Source organism: Ceratotherium simum, chromosome X (genome assembly GCF_057802395.1).
Source record: "Ceratotherium simum simum isolate JZ-2026a chromosome X, ASM5780239v1, whole genome shotgun sequence".
Taxonomy (NCBI): Eukaryota; Metazoa; Chordata; class Mammalia; order Perissodactyla; family Rhinocerotidae; genus Ceratotherium; species Ceratotherium simum.
The window spans coordinates 1,158,003-1,180,508 of NC_141940.1; the positions used below are offsets into that span (position 1 = coordinate 1,158,003).

The window sequence follows — 22,506 nt, forward strand, 5'->3', positions numbered from 1 at the left end:
CTCACCATTTCTTGCACACAGTACAGTTTTGCCACAGCCTCCTTTAAGTAGCACTTGTTGCATCTCTTGGGTTTTACAACTGTCAACTTCAGCAAATTTGTCTGTTATTTTATCTCAAAATGAGATTATCCAGGAATAGCCAAAAGAATTGCAGGTTGGGATGTGTATGCTATGCTGGACCGTAGGCAAATCCAGCAAACAAAGGAGGGGAGCTGCTTTTATAGAGAAGAAGGGGGAATAGGAAGGGGCTGTTCTAAATGAAAGTCCACTGGGGGGAAGTAACAGTTCAGGGCAGCAGCTTCTCATTGGCTGAGCTGCTGTGTTTCTCATTGGCTGAGAGTGGCGTTTCTGATTGGCTAGGCTGCAACATTTCTGATTGGCTGGGCTGCGGCATTTCTCATTGGCTGGGCTGCGGCATTTCTCATTGGCTGGGCTGTGGTGTTTATCATTGGCTGGTCTGTAGCATTTCTGATTGGCTGGGCTGTGGTGTTTCTCATTAGCTGAGTGTGGCATTTCTGATTGGCTGGGCTATGGCGTTTCTGATTGGCTGGGCTGTGGCATTTCTCATTGGCTGAGCATGGCATTTCTGATTGGCTGGGCTGTTGCCAGGCAGGGAGAGAAATCTTCCTTCAGTAGTAAAGTAGTTGTAATTCCTGAAGCCTTTGTCTCTTCCTGTTTGGTGTAATTGACCATGTGTGATGGGCATGAGAGCTCCCCCTGCAGGCCTTCCTGACCCAGTTTAGTTAAGGTTTCTTCATTAATTTCCATGGCAGCCTCCCCTGTGGTGTGCTCGTGTGGGACTGACCCCTGGGAGTTGAGGTCCTGGGTTGGAGAAAACAGCCCACCTTGGGGCTTGCTGTGGTCCTGGCGGGGACCCTGAGCTCAGGCCTGGAGATGGACCTGTGGTGCCCCAGGTCCATGCTGTGGGGGACAACTCCCACCCTGGGTGGGGTGTGGGCTCACATCCAAGAGGAGACGGCCTCCATGTGGGCGGGGAGACAAGCAGGGTGCTGGTAAACCCCCCTTGGGTCTCTGTCCTCTGGACGTGCGTGCCCCCAGGGCTCCTGCCTTGTCCCTATGGCACCAGCTCTCCCTGCACCCGGGCCCCACGACACCTCCTCCCAGAGGCCTGTCCAGCACAGCACTCCCAGAGCCAGCTCCCCTTTCTCAGTGCCACGACTGCCGCCTGGTGTGTGAGACTGTCACCTGTGCAGAGCCAGGCCAGGCCACTAGCTCTCCTGCTGCCTGCACCACTGGCAGTCGGTGGTCAGCCCAGGATGTCCCTCGGGTCCCTCCGTTCCTCCTTGGCCCTCAGTGCTTGGCTGAGGGCCCGCTTCCAGCTCTGCCCTAGGGAGAATGTCCGGGGTCTGTATTTCTGAGCACTGGGCCCTGAAGGCCCTGTGGGTGGATGCACTTTGCTGATCAGAACCTTTCTTTTATTGTGGGAAAAAACTCATGTACCTGACCTTTTTTTTTTTCCTTCTGAAGAAGGGATAATAGGCTTTACTTTAGCAACTCTAGGAATATTTTGTCACCAAAAGTTAAGGAACGTTTGAGCTGAATAGATTGGACGGCATGGAGAAAGAAAAATGAGTTAGACCACTCATTCTCAAACTTGGCTGAACATTGGAATCACCTGAGCATTTTAAAAAATATACTGAGCCAGTCTGAAAAGGCTACGCACTGTATGATTCAAACTATACGACATGCTGTAAAGGGAAGAACTATGGAGACAGTAAAAACATCAATGGTTGCCAGGGATTAGGGAGGAGGGAGGGATGAATAAGGAGCACAGAGGATTTTTAGGTCAGTGAAATTATTCTGTATGATGTAGTGGTGGATACATGCCATTATACATTTGTGAAAACCCATGAAGTATATAACACCAAGAGTGAACCCTAATGTCAACTATGCACTTTGGGTAATAATAATGCTTCGATGTAGATTCATCAGTTGTAACTAACGTACCACTCTGGTGGGGGATGTTGACAGTGGGGGAGGCTATGCATGTGTGGGAGCAGAGGGTATATATGAAATCTCTATACCTACCTCTCAATCTTGCTGTGAACATAAAACTTCTCTAAAATTTTTTTAAACTCTCTCTCTTTCTCTCTCTCTCCCCCCCCTCCTTCTCTCCCTATGCCTGGGTCCCTCCCCGAGAGACTGTGATTTTTATAATAGGTAAATGATGAGGCCTGGGTGTCAGGACTTGTAAAAGAGAGTAGATCTTATATGTGCTCACCACAGAAAAAAAAATGATAATTATGTGACCTGATGGAGGTGTTAGCTAATGCTGCGGTGGTAATCATTTTGCAATATATAAGTGTATCAAATCATCACATTGTACACCTTAAACTTACACAAAGTTATATGTCAATTATATCTCAATAAAGCTGGAAAAAAAAGAATAGGGAAAAAGAAAAAGACAGTTACACAATTCATTGCAGCTGTGATAAGCACTGTATGGTAGTTAGGGAGCAGTCAGGGAAGCCTTTGCTGAAGAAAGCATTCTTAAGCTGGTTTCTGAGGGATGAGTAAAAGTAAGCCAAGTAAAAATAAGGGGAAACTCCAGGTAGAGGAAACTGCATGTGGGAGAGGGTGAGATGGGAAGGAGGTTGTGTGTTCCAACACGGTGGTTCTCAAACTTTGCTGCACATGAGATTCTTTTTTGCATTTTGAATGGGTTTGTTTTTTCCATTGTGACTATTTTTATTGTTATGGTAGTATATTTGAAGGCTATTATTTCTGTATGTAAATTTTTACCTTCCTGAATTCTTTCATTCTTTGATTCTCTCGAACTTTCCAGATAAATATCATGTCTCGTCTGCAAATAGAAATAGTTTTATTTCCTCTGCAATTCTTATGCTTCTAATTGATTTCTTATGTGTAACTGCATTGCCTAATATCTCCTTTATGACATTTAAATAGTAGTGGAAATAGTAGACAATCTTGCTTTGTTTCTGATCCTTGTGGAAATTCCCTACAGTATTTTTCCATTAAGTAAGATTGTATTCAGGACTAAGGTATACATATTTTTTCATATTAAGAAAGTATCCATAGGGCCCGCCCTGTGGCATAGTGGTTAAGTGCGTGTGCTCCACTGCTGGCGGCCCAGGTTTGGATCCCGGGCGCGCACCGACGCACTGCTTGTCAGGCCCTGCTGAGGCAGCGTCCCATATGGAGTGGAGGAAGATGGGCACGGATGTTAGCCCAGGGCCAGTCTTCCTCAGCAAAGAGATGAGGATTGGCATGGATGTTAGCTCAGGGCTGATCTTCCTCACAAAGAAAAAAAAAAGAAAGTATCCATAAATTCTTACTTTCCTCTTTTATTCTGTGTTTTAATCAGGAATGAGTGTTTAATTTTGTTGTTTTTCAGTATCTATGGAGGCAGTTAAGATTTTCTTTAGATCTATTAATGTAATGTATTATATAATAGATTGTTACATTAGATAATATATAATAGATTATATAGAGATTATATCTATTATATAATAGATTAGATGAAGGCAATTAAGATTTTCTTCAGATCTGTTAATATAATGTATTATAGAATAGATAATGTATTATATTAATAGATTTCCTAGTATAGAACCAAGCTTGCCTTCCTGTAAAAATATCCTACTAGGTTGTCTTAATGTGTTATGGGGCTATTTTGCTAATATTTTATTTAGTACTTGTACATCCATAATCATAAGTGATAACTTTTTGGAATTTTTTTTGTACTGTTTTTATCAGTTTTAGGTATCCATATTATACTTGCTTCATGAGAATTATTTGGAGTTTTTTTTTTCATTTTCTAGGCTCTGGTACAATGTATGTAGCATTGGGGACAATGTATTCTTTGAAGATCCCCCTTTGAAAGCAACAGGGCTTTTTATTTTTTGGGGGGGTGAGGGTAGTTCCTTGATAAATTTCTCTATTCCTGCTATGGGAATTGATCTGTTTATGCTTTCTTCCCTAATGGGGTCAATTTTGGTAAATTGTATTTTCCTAAGAAATTATCCATTTTGTCTTGTTTTCAAGTTTATTTGCATAGAGATCTCTCCCAGATAGTTTGTTATGGTATTTTAAATCTCTTCTATTTCAATAGTTCTCTCCCCCTTGTCATTTCATATTTTGTATGTTTGTGCTTTTTCCTTTTTTTCCTTGATTATGTTGGCTAGTGGTGTGTTTATTTTGTTAATTTCCCCCAAAATAATCATTTTTATTTATTAATTTGATGGTTTTTTCCTACTCTCGACCTCATTAATTTTTCTTTTATCTTTTATTATTTCCTTCTTTGTTTTATTTTGGTTATTTTGTTGTACTTTATCTTAGCATTTGGAATTTGGAATTTAATATATTTTTGGTCTTTCATTTTTATTGATATAAAGTACTTAAAGCTATGAATTTCCACTGATCACTGCTTTAAATATATCCCATAGATACTGGGATAGTAGTATTTTCATTTTCATTATTTTTTAAAAATCCTTTAATTTTTGTTTCCATTTCACCCACCCTGTGTGCTCCAGTCTTCCTTCCCTCCAATCTGGTATCTATGCTGTGGCCTTTGTAAAATGGTCCTGCTCTCTAACACCCTCAGAAAAAAGCCCCACACCTGAAGCCTTCATGGTTCACCTGTTTCTCCAAGCCCTGCTCTCTCCTAGTCATATGACCAACTCTGCCCACAATGTCCTTTCACCTTGTACCACCTGGCTAACGCCTACCCACTTTTGGAGACTAAGCTCAAATTTAGGAATCCTTTTCTGATACTCCTCAACCCTCAATACCAAGTACTCCTTCTGGGAATTAAATAGGATCCTATATTTCCTTTGTCATACTTATATAGTTTAATATTCTGTCTGTCTACTAACATTGTAAGATCTTTGAGACAAATGCTTTCCTTTTATTGCTGTACCCCTGGTGCTCAATAAATAATTGTTGAATGTCCCTTCAGCTGTCAACTTCAAAACTAGTATTTTAATACATATGTTCTGACTTGTGAGCTTTAGCAAATGCTAGAGCTTCTTTGTCATAAACTTTGGTTGATTGATTTTTAGCTTTTAAGCTGAAGTGTAACACACAGAACAGTACATTAATTATAAGGTTGCAAGCTCAATCATCTTTCACGAAGTGAAGATACCCATGCAACCAAAACATAGGTCAGCTCCATGAATTTTCACAAAGTTGAATGTGCCTATGAAACTGCAACACATATATCAAGAAATAGAACCTTACCAGCATTCCAGAAGCCCCGTTTGTGGCTCCTCCCAATTGCTACCCCCTCCCTCCTTTCCAGAGGTAACCATTATCCTGATTTCTAACAATACAGATGAATAATTCTGTTTTGAATTTTATATAAATGGGAAAATACAGTAAGTACAGTTTTGTGTATGACTTCTTTCACTCAACATAGTGTCTGATATATTATGTTGTCATGTATACTGGTAGTTAGTTCTTTTTTAGTGCTGTGCCATATTTCATTGTCAGAATTTACCATAATTAACTTTCCAATTCTCCTGTTGTTAAGCATTCGGGTTGTTTCCAGTTTGGGGCTATTATGAATAAAGCTGCTTCCTGTTGCACATATGCTTGCATATCTTTTGGGTATATATGTAGGAGTGGAATTTCTGGGTTACCACTATAGTAGAATATGTCTCACAGTTTTCCAAAGTAATTGTACAAATTCATATTCCTGCCAACAGTGTTTGAGGATTTTCATGGCTTTAACAGCTTCATTAACAATTAGTATTTTCTGACTTTTTCATTTTTTGACATTCTGGTAAGTATGTAGTGGTATCTCATTGTGGTTTTAATTGTATTGCCCCAGTGACTAATTAGGTTGAGGACCTTTTCAAATATTTATTGGCCTTTTGGATATCCTCTCATGTATAAGTCTTAATCTGTTTTTCTATCACTTTCTTATTAATTTGAAGGAATTATAATATATTCTGGATACAAGCTCTTTGTCAGCTATTATCTATTCTAAGTATATTCTCTGTCTCCCCGGCCTAGTTTTTACTGTCTTAGTAATATCACTTGATGAGCCTAAGATGTTTATTTAATATGAGTCCAAATTATCTTTTCAATCTAGTGCTTTTAGTGTCCTGTGTTATTTACTACAAAATATTTCCCTATCCCCAAGACATGCTTTCTTGTTTCACCATTCAGGTTTAAACCTATAATCCACTGAGAGCTAACTTTGGGGTATGATGTGAGATGAAATTTAAGTTTCTGTTTTTCCCATATGTATACCCAATTGACCTGGAACCACTTATTGCTGCCCTGCCACTTTGGCTTAAATCAAGTGTCCATATACGTCTGAGTATGTTTCTGGACTCTAGTCTGTTCCATTTTGTCTATATGTCTATCCATATGCCAATAAGGCTGTATTAATTACTGTGGCTCTATACAGGCATACCTTGTTTTATTGTGCTTCAATTTATTGCAGTTCACAGATACTGTGCTTTGTAGAAATTGAAGGTTTGTGGCAACCCTGTGTTGAGCAAGTCTGTCGGCGCCATTTTTCCAACAGTATTTGCTCACTTTGTGTTTCTGTCACATTTTGGTAATTCTCACAATATTTCAAACTTTTTCATTATTATTATATTTGCAATGGTGATCTGTGATCACTGATCTTTGATGTGACTATTGTAATTGTTTTGGGGACACCACAAACCGCAGCCATATATGACGGCGAACTTAATTGATAAAAGTTGTGTGTGTTCTGACTGCTCCACCGACTGGCCATTCCCCCATCTCTCTCCCTCTCCTCAGGCTCCCTATTCCTTGAGACACAACAATATTGAAATTAGGCCAGTTAATAACCCTACAATGGCTTCTAACTGTTCAATTGAATGGAAGAGTCACACGTCTCTCACTTTAAATCAAAAGCTACAAATGAACAGCCTAATTGTTGATATGGAGAAAGCTTTAGTGGTCTGGATAGAAGATCAAACCAGCCACAACATCCCCTTAGGCCAAAGCCTCATCCAGAGCAAGGCCCTAACTCTCTTCAATTGTATGAAGGCTGAGAGAGGTGAGGAAGCTGCAGAAGAACAGTGTGAAGCTAGCAGAGGTTGGTCCATGAGGTTTAAGGAAAGAAGCCGTCTCCATAACATAAAAATGCAAGGTGAAGCAGCAAGTGCTGAGGTAGAAGCTGCAGCAAGTTCTCCAGATGATCTAGCTAAGACAATTGATGAAGGTGGCTACACTAAACAACAGATTTTCAGTGTAGACGAAACAGGCTTCTGTTGGAAGAAGATGCCATCTAGGGCTTTCACAGCTAGAGAGGAGAAGTCAATGCCTGGCTTCAAAGCTTCAAAGGACAGGCTGCCTCTCTCGTTAGGGGCTAACGCAGCTGCTGACTTTAAGTTGAAGCCAGTGCTCACTTACCACTCCAAAAATCCTAGGGCCCTTAAGAATTATGCTAAATCTACTCTGCCTGTGCTCCATAAATGGAACAACAAAGCCTGGATGACAGCACATTTGTTTACAACATGGTTTACTGAATAATTTAAGCCCACTGTTGAGACCTACTGCTCAGAAGACTCCTTTCAAAACATTACTGCTCATTGACAATGCACCTGGTCACCCAAGAGCTCTGGTGGAGATGTACAATGAGATGAATGTTGTTTTCATGCCTGCTAGCACAACATCTGTTCTGCAGCCCATGATCAAGGAGTGATTTCGACTTTCAAGTGTTTTTACTGATGAAGCATATTTCATAAGGCTGTATAGCTGTCATAGATAGTGATTCCTCTGATGGATCTGGGCAAAGTAAATTGACAACCTTCTGGAAAGGATTCACCATTTCAAATACCATTAAGAACATTTGTGATTCATGAGAAGAGGTCAAAATATCAACATTAACAGAATTTTGGAAGAAGTTGATTCCAACCCTCATAGATGACTTGGAGAGGTTCAAGACTTCAGTGGAGGAAGTAACTGCAGACGTGGTGGAAATAGCAAGAGAACTAGAATTAGAAGTGGAGCCTGAAGAGGTGACTAAATTGCTGCAATCTCCTGATCAAACTTTAACAGATGAGGAGTTGCTTCTTATGGATGAGCAAAGAAAGTAGTTTCTTGAGATGGAATCTACTCCTGGTGAAGATGCTGTGAGGATTGTTGAAATGACAACAAAGGATTTAGAATATTACAAAAACTTAGTTGATAAAGCAGCAGCAGGATTTGAGAGGATTGACTCCAATTTTGAAAGAAGCTCTACTGTGGATAAAATGCTAGTAAACCAGCATCACATGCTACAGAGAAATAGTTTGTGAAAGGAAGAGTCAATTGATACAGCAAACCTCATGGCTGTCTTATTTTAAGAAATTGCCACAGCCACCCCAACCTTCAGCAACCACCGCCCTGATCAGTCAGCAGCCATCAACATCGAGGCAAGACCCTCCGCCAGCAAAAAGGTTATGACTTGCTGAAGGCTCAGATGATGGTCTGCATTATTTAGCAATAAAGTATTTTTTAATTAAGGTATTTACATTGTTTTTTTAGACGTAATGCTATTGCACAGTTAATAGACTACAGTACAGTGTAAACAACTTTTATATGCATTGGGAAACCAAAAAATTTATGTGACTCACTTTACTGTGATATTTGCTTTATTGTGGTGGTCTGGAATGAAACCCACAATATCTCTGGGGTATGCCTATAGTAAGTCTTGATATCTGATAGAGTTAGGTCTCCCCTTTGTTGTTCTTTAAGGTTGTCTTAGCTGTTCTTGGCCTTTTATAATCCCATATAAATTTTAGAATCAATCTGTTTCCACAAGAAAACTTGCTAAGATGTATCAGCTGAGACTTTGGTTGAGATAGCATTGAATATATTTGTCAGTTTGGAGAATTGTCATCTTATTCAGTCTTCTGCTCTGTGAACATGATACATCCTTCCATTTATTTAGATTTTATTTAATTTCTCTTAATAATCATTTATATTTTTCAATGCGGAGGTCTTAACACATTTTTCATTTAAACTATGCCTGGGCATTTGGTGTCTTAGGCTATTGGTATCTTAAAAATTTTTATTTTCTAATAGGTACTGGTTATTTAGATAGTAAATTGATATGTGTATATTGACTTTATGGTTTTATTTTTTTATTTTTTTGGTTTTATTTTTATTTTATTTTTTTTTAAATATATTTTTTTTAATTTTTTGTTTATTGCAGTAACATTGGTTTATGACATTGTAAAAATTTCAGGTGTACATCATTGTACTTCTATTTCTGCATAGATTACATCATGTTCACCACCAAAATACTAATTACAACCAATCACCACACACACGTACCGAATTATCCCTTTCACCCTCCTCCCTCCCCCCTTTCCCTCTGGTAACCACGAATCCAGTCTCTGTCCCTAGGTGTTTGTTTATTGTTGTTATTTTCTACTACATAATGAAGGAAATCATACGGTATTTGACCTTCTCCCTCTGACTTATTTCACTTTGCATTATACCCTCAATGTCCATCCATGTTGTCACAAATGCCTAGATTTCGTCATTTCTTATGGCTGAGTAGTATTCCATTGTGTATATATACCACAGCTTCTTTATCCATTCGTCCCTTGATGGGCACTTAGGTTGCTTCCAAGTCTTGGCTATTGTGAATAATGCTGCAATGAACACAGGGGTGCATGTACCTTTACAAATTGGTGTTTTCAAGTTCTTTGGATAAATACCCAACAGTGGAATAGCTGGATCATATGGTAGTTCTATCCTTAATTTTTTGAGGAATCTCCATACTGTTTTCCATAGTGGCTGCACCAGTTTGCACTCCCACCAGCAGTGTATGAGAGTTCCCTTCTCTCCACATCCTCTCCAACACATGTTGTTTCCTGTCTTGTTAATTATGGCCATTCTGACGGGCGTGAGGTGATATCTCATTGTAGTTTTGATTTGCATTTCCCTGATAGTTAGTGATTTTGAACATCTTTTCATGTGTCTGTTGGCCGTCTGTATATCTTCTTTGGAGAAATGTCTGTTCAGGTCTTTTGCCCATTTTTTAATTGGGTTGGTAGTTTTTTTGTTGTTGAGATGCATGAGTTCTTTATATATTTTGGAGATTAAGCCCTTATCAGAAGTATGGTTTGCAAATATCTTCTTCCAATTGCTAGGTTGTCTTTTCGTTTTGTTGCTGGTTTCCTTTGCTGTGCAGAAGCTTTTTAGTTTGATGTAGTCCCATTTGTTTATTTTTTCTATTGTTTCTCTTGCCCGGTCAGACATGGTGTTTGAAAAGATGTTGCTAAGACCGATGTCGAAGAGCGTACTGCCTACGTTTTCTTCTAGAAGTTTCACAGTTTCAAGTCTTACATTCAAGTCTTTAATCCATTTGGAGTTAATTTTTGTGTATGGTGTAAGGTAAGGGTCTACTTTCATTTTTTTGCATATGGCTATCCAGTTTTCCCAACACCATTTGTTGAAGAGACTTTCTTTTCCCCATTGTATATTCTTGGCTCCTTTGTCAAAGATTAGCTGTCCATAGATGTGTGGGTTTATTTCTGGGCTTTCGATTCTATTCCATTGATCTGTGTGTCTGTTTTTGTGCCAGTACCATGCTGTTTTGGTTACTATAGCTTTGTAGTATATTTTGAAATCAGGGAGTGTGATACCTCCAGCTTTGTTCTTTTTTCTCAGGATTACTTTAGCTATTCAGGGTCTTTTGTTGTTCCATATAAATTTTAGGATTCTTTGTTCTATTTCTGTGAAAAATGTTGTTGGAACTTTGATAGGGATTGCATTGAATCTATAGATGGCTTTAGGAAGTATGGACATCTTAACTATGTTAATTCTTCCAATCCAAGAGCACGGAATATCTTTCCATTTCTTTGTATCTTCTTCAGTTTCTTTCAGAAATGTTTTATAGTTTTCGGTGTACAGATCTTTCACCTCTTTGGTTAAGTTTATTCCCAGGTATTTTATTCTTTTTGTTGCAATTGTAAATGGGATGGTATTCTTAATTTCTCTTTCTGCTACTTCGTTGTTAGTATACAGAAATGCAACTGATTTTTGTATGTTGATTTTGTATCCTGCAACTTTACCATATTCGTTTATTACTTCTAAAAGTTTTCTGGTGGATTCTTTAGGGTTTTCTATATATATAATCATGTCATCTGCAAATAGTGACAGTTTCACTTCTTCCTTTCCAATTTGGATACCTTGTATTTCTTTCTCTTGCCTGATTGCTCTGGCTAGGACTTCTAGTACTATGTTAAATAGGAGTGGTGACAGTGGGCATCCTTGTCTGGTTCCTGTTCTTAGAGGGATGGCTTTCAGTTTTTCACCATTGAGGATGATGTTAGCTGTGGGTTTCTCATATATGGTCTTTATTATGTTGAGATACTTTCCTTCTATGCCCATTTTATTCAGAGTTTTTATCATAAATGGATGCTGTATCTTGTCAGATGCTTTCTCTGCATCTATTGATATGATCATGTGATTTTTATTCTTCATTTTATTAATGTGGTGTATTACGTTGATTGATTTGCGAATGTTAAACCATCCCTGCATCCCTGGAATAAATCCCACTTGATCATGGTGTATAATCTTTTTAACGTATTGTTGTATGCGATTTGCTAGTATTTTGTTGAGGATTTTCGCATCGATGTTCATCAGTGATATTGGCCTGTAATTTTCTTTTTTTGTGTTGTCCTTGTCTGGTTTTGGTATCAGGGTAATGTCAGCTTCGTAGAATGAGTTAGGGAGCTTCCCCCCCTCCTCAATTTTTTGGAAGAGTTTGAGAAGGATAGGTATTAAGTCTTCTTTGAATGTTTGGTAGAATTCACCAGGGAAGCCGTCTGGTCCTGGACTTTTGTTTTTTGGGAGGTTTGTGATTACTGTTTCGATCTCCTTACTGGTGATTGGTCTATTCAAATTCTCTACTTCTTCTTGATCCAGTTTTGGAGGGTTATATGATTCTATGAATTTACCCATTTCTTCCAGATTGTCGAATTGGTTGGCATATAGCTTTTCATAGTATTCTCTTATAATCTTTTGTATTTCCGAGGTGTCTGTTGTAACCTCTCCTCTTTCATTTCTGATTTTACTTATTTGTGCCTTCTCTCTTTTTTTCTTGGTGAGTCTAGCTAAAGATTTGTCAATTTTGTTGATCTTTTCAAAGAACCAGCTCTTGGTTTTATTAATTTTTTCTATTGTTTTTTTAGTCTCTATTTCATTTATTTCTGCTCTGATTTTTATTATTTCCCTTCTTCTACTGATTTTGGGCTTTGTTTGTTCTTCTTTTTCCAGTTCCTTTAGGTGCATTGTTAGATTGTTTATTTGAGATTTTTCTTGTTTGTCGAGATAGGCCTGTATCGCTATAAACTTCCCTCTTAGAACCGATTTTGCTGTATCCCATAAATTCTGGCATGTCGTATTTTCATTTTCATTTGTCTCCAGGTATTTTTTGATTTCTTCTTTGATTTCTTCGTTAACCCAGTCGTTGTTCAGTAGCATTTTGTTTAATCTCCACGTATTTGTGGCTTTTCTGATTTTCTTCCTATAGTTGATTTCTAGTTTCATACCGTTGTGGTCAGAAAAGATGCTTGGTATTATTTCAATCTTCTTAAATTTATGGAGACTTGTTTTGTGGTCTAATATGTGATCAATCCTGGAGAATGTTCCATGTGCATTTGAAAAGAACGTGTATTCTTCGGTTTTTGGATGGAATGCTCTGTATATATCTATTAGGTCCATCTGTTCTAGCGTGTCGTTTAAGGCCCTTGTTTACTTATTGATCTTCTGTTTGGATGATCTATCCGTTGGTGTAAGTGGAGTGTTAAAGTCCCCTACTATTATTGTGTAACTGTCTATATCTGTTTTTATGTCTGTTAATAATTGCTTTATATATTTAGGTGCACCTACATTGGGTGGGTAGATATTTACAAGTGTTATAGCCTCTTGTTGGATGGTTCCCTTGATCATTATGTAATGCCCTTCTTTGTCTCTTTTTACAGTTTTTGTTTTAAAGTCTATTTTGTCTGATATGAGTACTGCTACCCTAGCTTTCTTTTCTTTGCCATTTGCGTGGAGTATCTTTTTCCATCCCTTCACTTTCAGTTTGTGAGTGTCTTTAGTAGTCCTTCTCTGTTCCTTTCTTCTTCTATACAGAATTGATGGTCACTTTAGTTTGACCTCTGTCTGAAAGCTGTACTCTTAACTCCCCCCCTCCCTCCTTTTATGTTTTTGATATCATATCTAACCTCTTTTTTGTGTATTTGTATCCATTACTTTCTAATCATGGAAATAGATAATTTTTCCTATTTGTGGTCTTCTCTTTTCCCCTTAAATCAGTCCCTTTAACATTTCTTGTAGCACTGGTTTCTTGGTGACAAACTCCTTTAATTTTTGCTTATCTGGGAAAATTTTGATCTCTCCTTCCATTTTGAATGATAACCTTGCTGGGTAGAGTATTCTTGCCTGTAAGTTTTTTCCTTTTAGCACTTTAAATAGATCATGCCATTCTCTTCTAGCCTGTAAGGTTTCTGCTGAGAAGTCAGCTGATAGCCTTATGGTGTTTCCTTTGTATGTAACTTGACATTCTCTTGCGGCTTTTAGGATTCTCTCTTTATCTTTAATTCTGGACATTTTGATTATGATGTGTCTTGGTGTGGGCCTCTTTGGGTTTATCTTGTTTGGGGCTCTCTGTGCTTCCTGTACCTGGATGTCTGTTTCCTTCCTTAGGTTAGGGAAGTTTTCATCTATTATTTCTTGAAATAGATTCTCTGCCCCCTTGTCTCGCTCTTCTCCTTCTGGGACACCTATAACACGGATGTCAGTGCGCTTGATGTTGTCCCAGAGGTCCCTTAGACTGTCCTCACTCTTTTTAATTCTTTTCTCTTTTACCTGTTCACCTTGGGTAATTTCTTCTAGTCTTTCATCCAGCTCACAGATCCGTTCTTCTGTATCCTCTACTCTGCTTTTGAGTCCCTCTAATGCATTTTTCATTTCCAGTATTGTATTCTTCATTTCTGATTGGTTCTTTTTTATATCTTCCATTTCTTTGTTGACATTCTCACTGAGGTCATCTATTCTTCTCCCCAGATCAGTGAGCATCCTTAACACTCTTAGTTTGAAGTCTCTGTCAGGTAGGTTGCTCATTTCTGTTTCACTTGGTTCCTTTTCTGGGGTTTTGTCCTGTTCCCTTACTTGGAATGTATTCCTTTGCCTCCTCATTTTGCCTCTTTCCCTGTGCTTGTGTCTATGTATTAGGTAGCTCAGCTACGTCTCCTACTCTTGGATAGGTGATGTTATGTAAGTGATGGCTTAGGAGGCTTCCAGTGTGCTTCCCTCAGTTCTCAATGTTCCAGGGGTGACCCCTATGTGGGCTACGTGTGTCCTTCTGTTGTGGCCTGTTTGCTCTCCCTGTAAGCGCCCAGGGAGGCTGAGTTATGCTCCTGGCCAGCTGTTGTAATGCTCAGCTGCTTGTAGTTGTTGTAGGCCCTTCAGTCTCTTTATCAGGTGTGGGGAGCCCCAGCACAGTTGGCTGCAAGTTCTAATACCACATTTGTGTTGCAGTATTTCTTTTAAGTGAGTAGGCCCCCAGCGTGGCAGGTTGTAAGGCTCAGGGCTTACAATTGCTGTAAGCCTCTAGCCTATTAGGTCTCTTGTCAGCTCTCTGAGGATTGCAGCTGGGTGGGGCTGGCCTCAGGCACAAGAGCACCCAATCGTTTCAGGCTTTGGAAGGTGGGGCAAACCTCCTATGTGGGTCTTTGAGAAGCACAAGTCTTCTGCAGCTGACAAACCCAGCCGCCCACAGGTCCACACACAGTCAACACAGTCCTGCCCCGTGTGAGCGCCCCAGCCTCCCCAAGCGGACCCAGTCTCTCCACGGCGGGAGCCCCACACACTCCGCCACCGCCCCCCACTCTCCACCCTCTCCTTGTGCACACCCTGCCCCGCTCAAGTCGGTTCAGTTGCCAGGCTGCAGAGAATCCAGTCACCAATCTATGCAGTTCCACAAGTTGCCTGAGGGCTTGTTGTTGGGTGGGGCCAGTCTCTAGGGTGGGCTGCCTGCCCTGGCTGAGCTGGATTAAATCGGTGCTCTAGCGGGTGGGGCAGACCCTGGGCTAGCAGGCCTCAGGGAGAACTCCAATGGCGTCTGTGTCAGCACGCCCACACTGGGCCACAACAATGGTCACCGCCAATGTCCCAGTCCCTGGAGAGGTCTCCCCCCTCACCGAGATGTACTCAGGGCCTATTAGGTGAGTCTCTTGTCACCAAAGCACTGTGCACCTTTCTTTCTGGTGATTTTGTGATGCTTTCTGAAACGGGTGAGTTTGTGCGTGGGCCCTTTAAGAGCCAGTTTTAGTTTCTTTGTGAACCGGCTTTTCTGGAGGTGCTCCCCAATGCTTTAGTAGCAGGCACAGTCAGATATTATGCCGCTGGTCTCGATTGTGCTGGGTCCACAAAATGCCCACAGTGGGGGCGCTCCCGGCTCAGGGCCCCGCGCCTCCAGGGAGGCTGCGTACCTGTGAGCTGCTCCCGGCGGCTGTGAAGCTGGCGGCTTGTGAAGGCGGCGTTTTTCTCTCCAGAAGGGAGTTTCTGCCTCTTCCACCTCAGTTAGGATTGTCCGTTGTTGCAGGAGTTCCTCCTATCCAGTTTTCAGTTCTGTCTCAGGGGTAATTTTTCCACAAGTAGTTGTAAATTGGCTGTGTCCACGGGAGGAGGTGAGTTCAGAGTCTGCCTACGCCGCCATCTTGACTCCGCCTCTCCTATATTGACTTTATATCCAGCATCCTTGGTGAAATGAACTTGCTAATTCTAATGATTTATCTGCCGATTTTATTTCCTTGGGATTTTCTACATAAACAATCATGTCTTCTACAAATGAGGGCAGTTTGATTTCACCTTTTCCGATCCTTATGCCTTTTTATATCTCTTTCTTGCCTTATTGTGCTGGCTCAGTCTTCCAGTAAAATTTTAAAATAAAATCTCAAAGAGAATGCTTTCAAAATTTCACCATTATCTCTGATGTTTAATGTAGATTTTCTGTAGATAGCCTTTTTCATATTAAGGATGTTCCCTTCTATTCCTAGTGTTCTAAGATGCTTTATCATGAATAAATGTTGAATTCTATCAAATGCTCCTTACGTATTTATTAAGATAATCATATGATTATTTACCTTTATTCTTTTAATGTGGTAAGTTGCATAGACCAATTTCCAAATCTTAAACCAACCTAGTCTTCCTAGAATAAACCCAATTTAGTCATGGTGTACTATTTAATAGGCTAATCTTTTTAGGAATTCTATACCTTTATATGTAACTATGATCTATAGTTTTCTTTAAATGCCTTTGCTAGATTTTGATGTCAAGGTTATAGTGCCTGCATAATACAAAGTATAATTTGTATCTCAGTTTTCTGAAATAGCTTGGATAAGATTGGTATTATTTTTCTTTAAACATTTGATGAAATCTAACAGGTTAGCAATCTTGGCCTGGAGTTTTCTCTATGAAAAGTTTTAAATTATAAATTCAATTTCTTTAAAAGATGTAAGACTATTCTGATTTTCCATATATTGTTGGTTTTAGAAAGTTGTGCTTTTCTAAGAATTTATCCATTTAATTTGCGTTCTTCATAATATCTTCTTATCTTTTCCAAATTTGTAGGGTTACAAATGATTTCTCCTTTTTCATTCCCTACATTAGTAATGCTTGTATTCTCTTTTTTTTCCTTGATCAGTCCTGCTGGGGGTTTATTAATTTGATTAATCACTTTGAAAGAACCCCGGAGCTATAAATGCCCCTCTAAGCACAACTTTAGCTGAATCCCAAATTTTCATGTTTTTTAAAAAACATTATAGTTCAGTTCAAGATATTTTCTGATTTCCCTTGTGATTATTCAATGATTCATGGATTATTTATAAGTGTATTATTAAACTTCAAAACATTGCGTGATTTCACACATAAGATGCACTAAACACATACTACCCCAGTCTCCCACTGAACTGAACTATATAACCTGGACAGGATTCCAGGCCCAGCTACTTGTGAACTCTGTAAAGCAAATAACAACAGGTGGATTAGGGAAGGGCACCAAAATTCAAAATACCATACAAGCTGTGGCTATAAACCTAAAGACTTATAATGAAATATCCAAAATAACCAAGATACAAACCAAAATTACTCAACATATAAAGAACCACAGAAATCTCATCTTGCATGGGAGAAGACAATCAACAGACACAAAAGGCAAGAAGAAACGTTGGAAATATCTAATAATGCTTTAAACCTGTCATTATGAAAATGCTCAAACTAGCATTCACAAACAATGTTGAAACAAATATTAATAAGAAAGTATAAAGTGAGGAATAGAAAATAGAGTCAAATGGAGGTATATTTTTCTAAAATATAATAACCAAAATAAAGAACTCACTAGATGAAAAGTGACAGCACGGTGGACATGACAGAGGAAGAGTAAGTGAACTTAAAGATAAATCAATAAAACTATCCAACAGACAGAAAAGATTGGGAAAAAAGGGACAAAGCCTCAGGGACCTGTAGAAAAACAAGAGGTGGCAAAGGAAGGGTATATAGAACAATGGAATAGAATTAAGAGTCCATAAATAAACTCATACCTCTAGGGTCAATTGATTTTCGACAAGAGTGCCAAGGTAATTCAATGGGAAAGAAAAGGCAATTCAACAAATGGTGCTGGGACAACTGGACATCCACATGCAAAAGAATGAAGTTCTGCCACACCCAATATACAAAAATTAACTTAAAATGTGTCAAAGACCCAAATATTAGAGCTGAAAGTATAAAAACTCTAAGAAGAAAACATAGAGGTAAATCTCCATGACCTTGAATATGGCAATGGATACTTAGATATGATACCAAATGCACAAGCAAAAAAATAAAAAACAATAAATTAGACTTGATAAAAATTTTAAAAGTTGATACATCAAAGGACATTATCAAGAAAGTGAAAACAACCACACAAGACAAGAGAAAATAGTTGCAAATTATATATCTGATAATGATATAGCATCCAGAACATGTAAAGAACTCTTACAACTCAACAAATAAAAAGACAAGCAACTCAATTTAAAAATGGGCATTCAACATGGAAGTGGAAGTCCTAGCCAGAGCAATTAGGCAAGAAAAAGAAATAAAAAGCATCCAAATTGGAAAGGAGGAAGTAAAATTATCTCTGTTCACAGATGACATCATCTTATATAGAAAAGCGTAAAGACTCCACCAAAAAAACTTTAGAACTAATAAATTCAGCAAAGTTGCAGGATACAAAATCAACACACAAAAATCACTTGCATTTCTATACACTAACAATGAACAATCCAAAAAGGAAATTAAGAAGACAACCTATTTACAATAGCATAAAAATGAATGAAATAACTAGGAATAAACTTATCCAAAAGGCAAAAGACTTGTACACTGAAAACTACAAAATGCAGCTGAAAGAAGTTAAAGAAGACGCAAACAGACATCTTGTATACATGGATTGAATAACTTAATATTGTTAGCATGTCAGTACTATTCAAAGTGATCTACAGAATTAATGCAATCCCTCTCAAAATCCCAATGGCATTTTTTTTTCAGAAATAGAAAAATCTATCTTAAAATTCATGTGGAATATCAAGGGACCCTGAATAGCCAAAACAGTTTTGAAAAAGAAGAAAAACTAGAGGTCTCATATTTTCTGATTTCAAAACTTATTACAAAGCTACAGTATTCAAAACCGTGTGGTACCAGCATAAAGACAGACATAAGGCCAGTGGAACAGAATAGTGAGTCCAGAATTAAACTCTCAGGTATATAGTCAAATGTTCCTTGACCAGGGTGCCAAGAACACTCAGTGGGGAGAGGACATTCTCTTCAATGAATGGTGTTGGGAAAACTGGATATCCACATGGAAAAGAATGAAGTTGGGCCCTTACCTTATGCCATATACAAAAATTAACTCAAAATGGAATAAAAACCTAAACATAAGACATAAAACTATAAAACTCCTAGAAGAAAATGGGAACTGCAAATGAGATTGAATTTGGCAATCACTTCTTGGATATTACACCAAAAGCACAGGCAACAAGCAAAAATAGACAAATGGACTACATTAAACTTAAAAATTTTTGTTCATCAAAGGACACAATTAACAGAGTGAAAAGGCAACCTACAGAATGGGAGAAAATATTTGCAAATTATATATCTGATAAGGGGTTAATATCCAGAATATATATAGAGTTCCTATAGCTCAACAACAAAATAACCCAATTTAAAAATGGACAAAGGACTTAAGTAGATATTTCTTTAGGTCAGTTTTTGGAATTTTATTTTGTTCATTTGATTGGGCCATGTTTCCTTGTTTCTTTGTATGCTTTGTGATTTTTGTTGTTGAGACTTGGGCATTTGAAAAACAACCACAGGGCCGGCCCGGTGGCTTAGCGGTTAAGTGCGCGCGCTCCGCTGCTGGCGGCCCGGGTTCGGATCCCGGGCGTGCACCGACGCACCGCTTCTCCGGCCATGCTGAGGCTGCGTCCCACATACAGCAACTAGAAGGATGTGCAGCTATGACATACAACTATCTGCTGGGGCTTTGGGGGAACAAATAAATAAATAAAATCTTTAAAAAAAAAAAAATATTTGAAAAACAACCACAGCTCCCAGTCTTTATGGACTGGCTTCATGCAGGGGAAGACCTTCAATGATCAGTCCAGCTGGAGATTCTAGAACCTCTCAAACCTTTTCTCAGGATTTATCTTGTCTGTGCTTGTGCATGTGATTTTAGTTGTCTCAAATTCCCTAAGCAGCTTGTCCCTGCTTCTCCTCAGAGGCCCATAATCTCTTGCTCTGCCTGGCATCTGCCTGCAGAACTGCAGCTGTAATGTGAAGTGGTGATTGTGTCTGTTTTCAGTGGCTTCCAAATAAGTCCGCCAAGAAACCAGTCCCTTGTGCAGCTGCCAGACAAGCAAGAATGTTGGATTCAAGGTCCACTTTTTTGTTTCTGTCCTTAGAGAGGATCCCCAGTGTGGGAGGTTTCCTCCCAGTTGTGCTGCACTACGGCAGATAGGGGGACGGGCGTGAACAGGCATGCAAAATACTATGACTTTTCCTACCCCTTTCGCTGGAATCTCTTCTTAGTTTTACATTGGTCCGGGTGCTATAATTTCTCAACTGATCTCTAGAATTCTTGCAAAGGTATTCTGTTCCATATGTTATTGTTAACTCAGTGACTATGGGAATGTGAGAGCCTGAAGCCTCCTAGTCCACCATTTGGTTCCTTTTTGGAGCTTGTTGAAATTCTCCATTTTTTTCATCCATTTTGCCCATGTTCACCTCTAATTTCTTTAATATATTTTTAATAGTTATTTTAAAGTTCCTTGTCTAGTAATTCCAGTATCTGTGTCAACTGTGGGTCTTCCTCTATTGACTTGTTCTCTTGATCATCTGTCATATTTTCTTGTTTCCTTATGTCTCTCTTTTTTTCTTTTTATTGCATAGTGGTTAGAAGAACCATAGAGACTAGACTAAATATTATTATTCCCTAGAGAGGGCATGCCCATCCCTCTATCAAACAGCCAGGATGAGAGGCTTATCACTTCCATTCAGTCAGAAGTTAGCTGTGTTGCTACTTTAGTTATTTTCAGTTTTACTTTAATTTGCCGGGATTTGAGCACAGGGTGAGATCTTCTATATGTGTGTTCCAGTTCCCACCTTCTACCGGGAATTTTAGAGCTAATCCACATGAAATTATGAATATATCTCTTTCTGTTTTCTAGCTCAGGTCCCAGCTTCCTATGCCTCCATATTCTAGGCAAGTGCTGTCAGGTAGAATCAGCACGAGAGGAGAACTAACTGTTTTTCAGGCTTCTACATATTTCAGTGGCCAGCCCACGTGCTTGTTACAAGCCCCAATTGCCTTTCTCTTACCCCAGCAAAGTTCATCTATGTATGACAATCCCTATCCTTCACCTGCCTGTGCCTCCAGACAAGACAAATGCCCCCATAGAGGAGAGTGGCCACTGGTCTCTACTCATCTACTCATTGTTCCTCTCAGGAATGTAGTTCATTTAGACTTATCTTTGTATCCATGGCTCTCTGGGGTCTTTTTTTTAATCTATAATTTTTTTGTTTTATCTGTTGTTTTCTTGTTGTTATGGTGGGTGCAATGGTCTTTGGCAACCTTCTAGATCCTAACTGATAGCAGAATTATCAAATCACATCAATCCAGTTAGGAATTGAGATGATTCAAAGTTGAGCCTCTAGTCCCTGTAAGGGCTGGTCTATTTTTATTCCTAGTATGTATACTGTTGAGGTCCCAACCCAAAGCCTGGAGACGACTTTACCCAGGCCTCTCCCCCTTGATAGGCCCTGAACTCCAATTTTGTCACCCAAGACCCGTAAGCCCTTTAGGAAACTCTCTGAAACTTCCCAGCCTATAAGCTTCCTCCCTGGAATCAGCAGATGCCTTTCCAGGAAGGCTGTCCTTAGATGCCAGGCTCATCTCTTTGGATTTTCCTCCTCTCCCAAATCTTGACCCCACAATTACTCACTGCCTTGGTAGCTCTCCAGTGACTTCCAACAGATGCTATTTTGTTTGGCCCCGCTATTCTAGTTGCTCTCAACAGGAGGATTGGTCTTAACCATCTGGTTCATTAGCAGAAGCAGAATTTCTGTCTCAGCTTTGGGTCTCTACTTATCTAGCTCGTGGGATTGTAGTTTTAAGTAAACTGCAGAAGCTCTAGCTATTTCAGGAATTTATAAAGGTGTTTGTCCATTCTCAGTGAACCATTGGAACCATTTCTGCTCATGGTCCTGATAATCTCAGTGGGAAACCCTGTTAAGTAGACTGATAGCAGCAGCAGATTAAGTTCTTCAGGGTTTCTGGAAACATAATTAATAATAGTCACTGTGTATTATTTCAAAGGGCCATCTGCAAACCACAAGCAGCTATGGCATACTCTTTCATGAATTTCTCCCTGACTACTTGGATGTGGGGAGGGGAGGGGTGCTTGTCATCCTCCATCATTAGTGTTCCATCTAGATTGTGGTATGGGGCCCAGACACATTCTGCTGGGTGGGAAAGAGAGAGAGCGGAGCTGGATCTTATGCTGTTGTACCACCATGTGCCAATGAGGCCTCACAGTGCCAGGGGCCCTCAACCTGGATGCTCCACTGAACCTACTGTTAAGTGGAGTTTAGGTGTACTTGGGGTGAGAAGTAGGTAGAGGTAGATTGGTTGGCCTCAGTAACAAGCATATCTGTTTCTCCCACTCTAGCATGACAATGCAAGTATTTGTGAATTTCTTACCTATTCCCCTCCAGGGGAGAGACCGGGAAACGAGGACCACTGGTGAACACTGAGTTAGAACAAGTGAGCATTTATATGAGTAATCCCATCTAAATAATGAATCTGATAGAGTCACTGAAGACTCTGCAGTTCCTCTTCCCCAGGCTTTGTGATCAATGTGTTCAACCTCACTGGCAACTTCCTGACTGAAAACAATATTAATTAGCTATTTCCCTTTTCTGGGGAGTGAGCATAAGGACCTTGAGCTC

At 39.4% G+C, this 22,506-nt stretch overlaps 1 protein-coding gene across 9 annotated transcripts in view; it reads left to right on the top strand.

Moving 5' to 3' along the window:
- Positions 1-22,506, top strand: part of BRCC3 (BRCA1/BRCA2-containing complex subunit 3) — a 101,325-nt gene that overhangs the window by 47,534 nt on the left and 31,285 nt on the right. The gene's annotated exons all lie outside the window — the stretch shown is intronic.